Genomic DNA, 7,747 nt, shown 5'->3' with positions numbered 1-7,747 from the left:
CAGTGCTGGGTTTACAAGCATATGCCACTTAACCTGGTGGATTATTTATGATTACATTGGGGGATGACAATAGAAAAGTGTGTGTGTGTGTGTGTGTGTGTGTGTGTGTGTGTGTGTCTTCATGTACACGTGTGTACTAAGTGGCCATTCACTTGCTATTTATGATGAGCTAATTATTTGTGGACCTCTAGGGTAGCTAGTCCTAGTCCTCTAGGGTAGCTTTACAGATATGAAGCCCCAGATATAGTTGTTAAGGCAGTGGCTGGAATTTGGCCAGTCTGCTGGACTCTAATAAAATGTGGACTCTCAATCCCCATAATTCTCACACTGTGCTTCATAGTTCTTTGCCTCATTCTTGTACTTGGCCAAGAGGAAAAGATATAGAAGACCTAACCCTATCCTGAAGGGTCACACAATTCACAGTAGACAAAAACAAGTCCTCCTAACATTTCAAGTAAGTAGAAATGAACATTTCTCATTATGGGGAGTCCACTCTGCAAACACTGCTCAGGAGTTTTGCATATGTTTCAGAGAATCTTATAAAACATATTTGAAACAAATTTACCTTGACTTTTATTTTCTTTAAGAGAGATCCTGAATAAGGTCATTATACATCACCCGGGCTTGTGAGCTTTTGTCTCCTCTCTGGTTCCTTAGAGGTTTATTTCTCTTCCTCTTATTCCTCATCTCTCACCACTTTCTTGGTTCAAATGAAGTTAAAGCACATTGTCTCTATCAAAGTAGAAAGCATCTTGAATCTATCAAACAAAATTGCAGGTTCCAGGAAAAAAAAATCAACTGGAGGTTATTTTTTAAAGATTTACTATGGTCAAAACACAAAGTTAACTAAACATTTTATATGTATTAACTCACTGAATCCTAATAGCAATGCTTGGTTATAAGCATTCAATATTTCTTTTTTTATTGTATGTATGAAGGAATTATAGCATGCAAAGCAACTTAAAGATACCCATCTCAAGTAATTTTAAAAAAATTTTTACATAGAGTTCAAGAATAAAAGAGGTACTCATACAGTGAATTTGAACAACTATATGGAAAGTTATATGAAAGAGACAGAACAGTTTCCTTGGAGCCCTAACTGTAATTTAACTGAATATATGAATATACTGAAAGATTTCCAAGAGGAAATACAAAAAAAATCAAAACATAGAAATAATATATACATAATTTCTAACATATGGATGATAAATCTAGAAATAAGCAAAACAAAGCAATATATTTACAAACATCTCAACTACATAATTTTTTAAAAAAATATGTTTTCCATACTCTGGTCAAAGAGAAAAACTAAACATTGCATACTGAGGAATAATCATAAAATATTCTTAAAAATTGAAACTAATTTTAAAACCTACATGTCAAAGCCAATGACCAAGGCAAAGTCTATACTTAGATAGTGTAAAACACAGTAAAATTTATAGCCTTAACTCAATTCAATGAACACTTATTAAATGCCTAATATCTATGCAGGTATGTCATGTCTTGAGAATTGTTTATTTGCAAATAATAGGAATCAGTTTGATGAAGCCAGAAAATGTTTGATGAAGCCAGGAAAGACATAGATATATGTTACAAAAGTTTGTTGCTCAAACAGTGGGTCACAGAGCAGTGGTATTGGCATCAATTAGCCAACTGTAAGAGATGCAGAATGTTAGGTCTTAATCTACCAAACCAAATTCTGTATTTTACAAAGATACATGGCTGGTATGTACTATCTTGGTTACTTTTCTTTTATTGCTGAGAAAAATATCCAATACCTAAAATGAAGGAAGGAAAGATTTCCCCAAAGACACACACACATCCTTTATGCAAAAAAACAAAACAAAACAAAAAACCCATTTATTCCATCTCTAAGAGCTGCCAAAGTCCTAACAGTGTCAATATTGCTGAAAAGTCCGTGTCCCAAGTCTCCTCTGAGATCTAAAGCAAACTTATAGCTGTAAACCCCTGTACAAATGAAAAGTTAAATACTTACAACATTAAATGACACAAAATAAACATTACCATTCCAAAGGATTTAAACAGGAGGATACAAAGGAATGGAACCATAGGAAGTCCAAAATCCATCAGGGAAAACATTAAGTCCTGGAGTTCCATGTCCAGTATCTGAAGCAATCTGTTGTGAGCTCCAAAAGGCTTAAATGACTCCACCCCTACAACACTTCTGGTGGTTTTGGTTCCCCTGGCTTCTCTTTTGGCCTGGCTTTGCTGTCTTCCTGCAGGTTTCCTTGGACAATCAGGCTCCTGAGTTTTCCAAACTTCTGGGTTCTCCTCTGTACCTTTGGCTTCACACAGTTTCACATATTGCTCTCTCAGAGGCACACTGCTTAGCTTCCCAGACCTTCTGAAATTGGGGTGGAAGCCTTTTTAACTTCAGAATTCTTTCATCCTATATGCACCTAAAACCAGCACAATGTGATGATGCCAAGGTCTGCTCCCAATTGGAGCAGTAGCCAGATATTTTTTCTCTTGATCTTAGGGGTCGAATACCCCTGGATTGCTGAGCACTCTGAATCTGATTGTGAGGAATAAATTCTCTATTTCATGGCCATTATGGAACCTTGTGTGGTCTCTGTCACCATTCTGGAATATGGCACTCTATGGCTTTCTCCTCAAAGTAAAATTTTTAACTTCTGCAGTTTTGAAGCTGCAAAGGGTAGAGACCTACTGCTGCTTCCCATAATGTGTCCAGACCATCTTTTGTATTCTTCTGTTCCTTCTCAGACATTTTTTCCTGGTGAAATTCACAACATTTTAAATCATGTTACTGAACTCTTTGCTCTTGATTCTCAACATAGATCTGGCTAAAAATCCCCAACAGTAACCAAATCCTGGTGCACACCTCTTTTCCTCCCTTATATTGTATACAAGCTATCTGTCCCAGGAAGGGTGCAAGCACTCACACTGCCAATGCCAGCTCTAGACAATGAACCAATTACAAATGCTAGATTCAGGCACCTTCAGATGCCCTGACCCCCATGACCCCATGAGGCTTTAGGGGGACATCCAGATACAAACCACAGCACAAATATTACATTTTCAGAAGCACACTAAAAAATGGGAAAACATACATTGTTTATAAATTGGAAGAACTGATACTGGTAAACTTCCCTACAAACCAAAGTGATCTTCAGATTGAATGCTATCCCTATCAAAATGCCAATGACCTTCTTCACAGAACGAGCAAAAACAATCCCAAGATTAATATGGAATCACAGAATACCCTGACTATTCAAAGATACCTTGAACAAAGAGCAAAACAGGAAGCATCACACTACCTAACTTCAAAACATACTATAAAGCTGAAGTCATAAAAGCAACATGGTGTTGGTATAAGCATAGACATATAGACCAAGCATACAGAAAGAGAGAGCCTAGAAGTAAACCTATGTAACATCAAGTAGCTTTTTATAGAGGTGCTAAAGATATTCACTGAAGAATAAGCAATCCATTCAGTAAAACACTGAGAAAAATGATACTTACCTGCAGAAGAATAAAATAACATCTTGATTTCAGAAGTTACAGAATCAACTCAAAATGGATTGTTGGCTTAAATGTAAGACCTGAAATATGAAATGGGAGAGAAAAATGTAGGTGAATGCTTCCCAGCATTGCGAGGGTTTGTTTTGATCTTTTTTTGGATAAGACTTCAAAACCACGAGAGACAGAAGAAAAAACAAACAGGATTACATCAAACTAAAAATCTTCAACAAAGGAAACAATAGAAGAGATGATGCATAGTAGAATAAGAGAAAATATTTACAAATTAAACAGCCAGCAAGGAATTGGTATATATGTTATGTATATATATATATATATATGTGTGTGTGTGTGTATAATATACAATGTATATTATATAGTATATATAATATACTATAAATGCAGATATATAATGTACAATATATAAGAAAAAAGAGCAAATAGCCAAATTTTACAATGGGCACCAAATGTTATGAAGAGACATTTCTTAAAAGCTAAATGCAACAAACTATAGGGAAAGAAGATGCTTAAGACCATTAATCATCTGGGAAATGTAAATCACAACCACAGTGGGAATGGCTAAAGTCATTATAAAAAGGACTAAAGACAACAATGCTGGTGAGGCCATGGAGAGAAGGGAAGCTCTTGTACATACTCTTGTCAGGAATGTAAGCCAGTGCGGATATTATGGAAAGCAGCAATTTTTTTTCAAAACATTAAAAATAGAACTACTATATGATCCAGGAATCCTGCTATGGGAATACACATCATAAATAGGTAACAAATGTTTGAGGGAGTAGATTTGTTTTACCTGGTTTAAGCATTACAATGTAAGATGTATATAAATGCCACGTGGAACCCCATTAGTAATACAGTTTTGTGTTATTACATATAAGTTAAAAATAAACTTAATTCAAAAACTTGGAAAGCAAAGAAAAAATTTTAAAGATATATGACACTGACTTTCTCTGAGGGAGACAATTTAAGCATAATAAAACAGGTTAAATCAATAACTAGTTAAGGGCTGGGGATTTAGCTCAGTGGCATAAGTGTCTGCCTGGCAAGCGCGAGGTTGTGAGTTCAATTCCCTATACTGAAAAAACAAACAAAAAACACTAGTGAAATAGGTAAGGAAAAAATAGAAAAAGAAGCCAAGTAATTATGACTAAGAAAGGGTGAAAAATCATAAAGAATAGTGTAAGTTTTTATTGATAAACTAAACCTGGAAGACATAGATACTCTAAGCAAACAATAACTGCCAAAATTGATACATGAAAAAATCTGAAAAACTTAGGAATTTATAAACGTAAAACTTTAGGGGAGAAATTGCGGGAAGTTGCTTACCACTCAGCTTCTCCAAGATTTGGAAATCAGACACTGGAAAATGACTGTGGAAGGAAAAAAAAAGAGGTAGGTGGCAAGCAGACCCACAAGGACCAGAAAGGACTGCCTGGAAAATTAAAGTTTCCCTACAGGAAAACTGAAGAGAGAATTTAATGTGGAAAATAAAAGATCTGTACTTTCTCCCCAGCAATCAGCTCCTGGCTGGCAGGAAAGGGAGACTGAGTCTACAGACATAAAGTGAAAGCTAGGGACTCCAGAGGGCTTCAGCCAGGAGAGCAGAGGGAGAAGAGCCTGGCGGGGCTGTGAGCGAAAGCAGCCGGTGAATGATCCAGTCTAAGTGCCCGCTGTCTGCTGGGCAGAGCGCTGGGCAGAGGCCATGCGGCTAGAGACTGCGTGTGTGCACCTGGGACCCAGAGCAGCTGCGGGCGAGAAGCACCCATGGGAGGCAGCCGTGCTCAGGGGGCCACGGTAAGGCACACCAGGAACCCCGGGATGGGTTCCAACCAGAAATCACAGGCCCCACCGCCGTGACCAGAAGCCAGGTGGAGCCTGAATGGCTCTGGATTTGGAAGTCACAGAATTGGCACCTTCACCTTTCTCCCACACCTGCTGGTGACTGTACCCAGCGTGACCGCTCTGTTTATCAGCGTTAGCAGGGACACATCTGGACTTGGACACTGCCCCAAAACTGTAGATCCCAGAAGGAAACCACACATTGGAAATTACACAGAAATTTTTTTGTTTGGTTGTTTTTGTTTTTTTTTTTTTTTTTTTTTTTTTTTTTTTTTTTGTGAATGTGTGAATTGTTTTCTTTACCTATTTTTTTTTTCATTTTGCTTTCTCCTTTTTTCTTTTCTTCTTTTCTTTTTCAGCAGTTTGTTGGGACTTGGGGAATTGTGCACTGATCTTCTTCTTCCTTGCTTCTTTTCCCTTTTTCTTCTTTTTTTTCCTTCATTATTTTTCCTGTTCTCTATTTTAAATTTTTTTTTTCATTTTCTTTTTGTACTGAAAATCGAACTTATGACTTCATGCTTGCTAGACAGGCATTGTGCCACTGAACCATATCCCTGGCCCTCTCCGTTTTAATTCTTTCCTTTTAAGTGTTTCTCTCTTATTTTTACTCTGTTTTAAAGTTTTCCTCTTGCATTTCCCCATCCCCATATCTTTCCCCAATTCCTATATCTTTAATAGTATATGTTCTCCTAAAAGCTTTATTAAACATTGGTAGTTAACTGTAAAATTACTACTGAATTCCTTTCAACCATTTGTGGAGATATATCTGGCACTTTTAGTACATATTAGCTATAAGTCAATACTCAAGTTGTCTTAATGTCTTAAAGTTACGCTTTAACTTTGATTTCTTCTTTAGGATTAGTGGTGGTATTTGATTAGTTCTTATTAGTTCTTATTATTTGTCTTGGCTACCATAGTTGATTTGCTTGTTGTTTAATTGTCAGGGTTGTTTATTTGTCATTATTTGTTGTGGGCCAACACTCAGATTACCTTTGTGATAACACTAGGGTACATTCCTAGAGAACTTGGATGTTGGGCTAGTGCACTGCATCCTTCCTTTCTAAATTGGCCAAATGATCCAAAATAACAGAGTGCAAATTTTCCTATATCATTTTTAACCTAGAATTGTTGATAATAGCACAAAAATTAGAAAGACCTTACACATCTGAAAATATGAGCTTGAACTTCTGTTTACAATCAAAATAGTGCCAAAATACATATGACGTATGTTCTCCAACATAGAACTAAATAAGTAAAAGAAAGTCAAATATTTAGAAATTCAACTACACACTTCTAGGTTTGAAAAGAAATAAAGAAAATTAGAATTTTTTTACTGAATGAAAACAGTTTTAATATATGTGTTTCTGAAGTGAGCACATGAAAATGAAGACAAATATGAAAAATGATGTACATGAAGAGCTCATTAGAGATTTTCACGTTTTGCTCTTAATGATTAGATTTTGAAAAGAGAGATCTCAATTCAATGACATCAGTTTTCATCTCAAAAGAAAAATTTTAAATTCTATATGAGATATATACTGCCAATCTCCTTCAAAAATATATAGAAAACCCATTATGGTAGCACATGCCTACAGGAGACAGGAGGAGAACAAATGCAAGACAAGCGTGGGCAACTTAGCGACCAGTGTCTTAGTGTGATCTTATCTCGAAATAAAGCATAAGAGGGGTCTTGGGATGTTGCCCAGGATGAAGGTATGAAGGCCTCGGGTTCAGTCCACGATACACTAGCAACACACACACACACACACACACACACACACACACACACACACACACACAGAGGAGGGAAAGGAGGAGAGAGGAGAAAAAATAGATAATTTAAAGAACATGGTATCTATTAAATAAATTAAATTTTTGAAACTTCCTGAAAAAATCCACTTCACTTGACTTCACTGGTGAATTCTATCAAACAAGGAAGATATAACTTCAACACAAGTTTTTCTAAAGAATTAAAGATGGGGCTAGAGATTTAGCTCAGCGGCATAAGCACTGCCTAGCAAGCATGAGGTCCTGAGTTCAATCCCTGGTACAAAACAAACAAATAAAACACAAAATAAATACATTCTAACTCATCCTGAAGTCAGCATTATGGTAATATTAACACCAGAAAAATATAAGAAAAACACATTTCACAGAATTTTTAAAAGATAATACCTTATGACAATGAATTTGCTACAAGAATGCAAAGTTAAACATTTGAAACTAGTATAACTCACCATGGTAACAGAATAAAAGAGAAAAAGGACATGATCATCGTAATATAAAAAGAAAAAGTATTTAACAAATAGCCAGCATCTGATACCAGTAAGAGTGCAAGGAACATCTTGAAGCGGGTAAAGGACATGTGCAGTAACTATACTGCTGTTAT

The sequence above is a fragment of the Cavia porcellus genome, unplaced genomic scaffold, assembly GCF_034190915.1.
Source record: "Cavia porcellus strain 051 isolate PalLab524CR breed Dunkin Hartley unplaced genomic scaffold, mCavPor4.1 scaffold_2, whole genome shotgun sequence".
Lineage (NCBI taxonomy): Eukaryota > Metazoa > Chordata > Mammalia > Rodentia > Caviidae > Cavia > Cavia porcellus.
Note: the sequence above shows the minus strand (reverse complement) of the source record.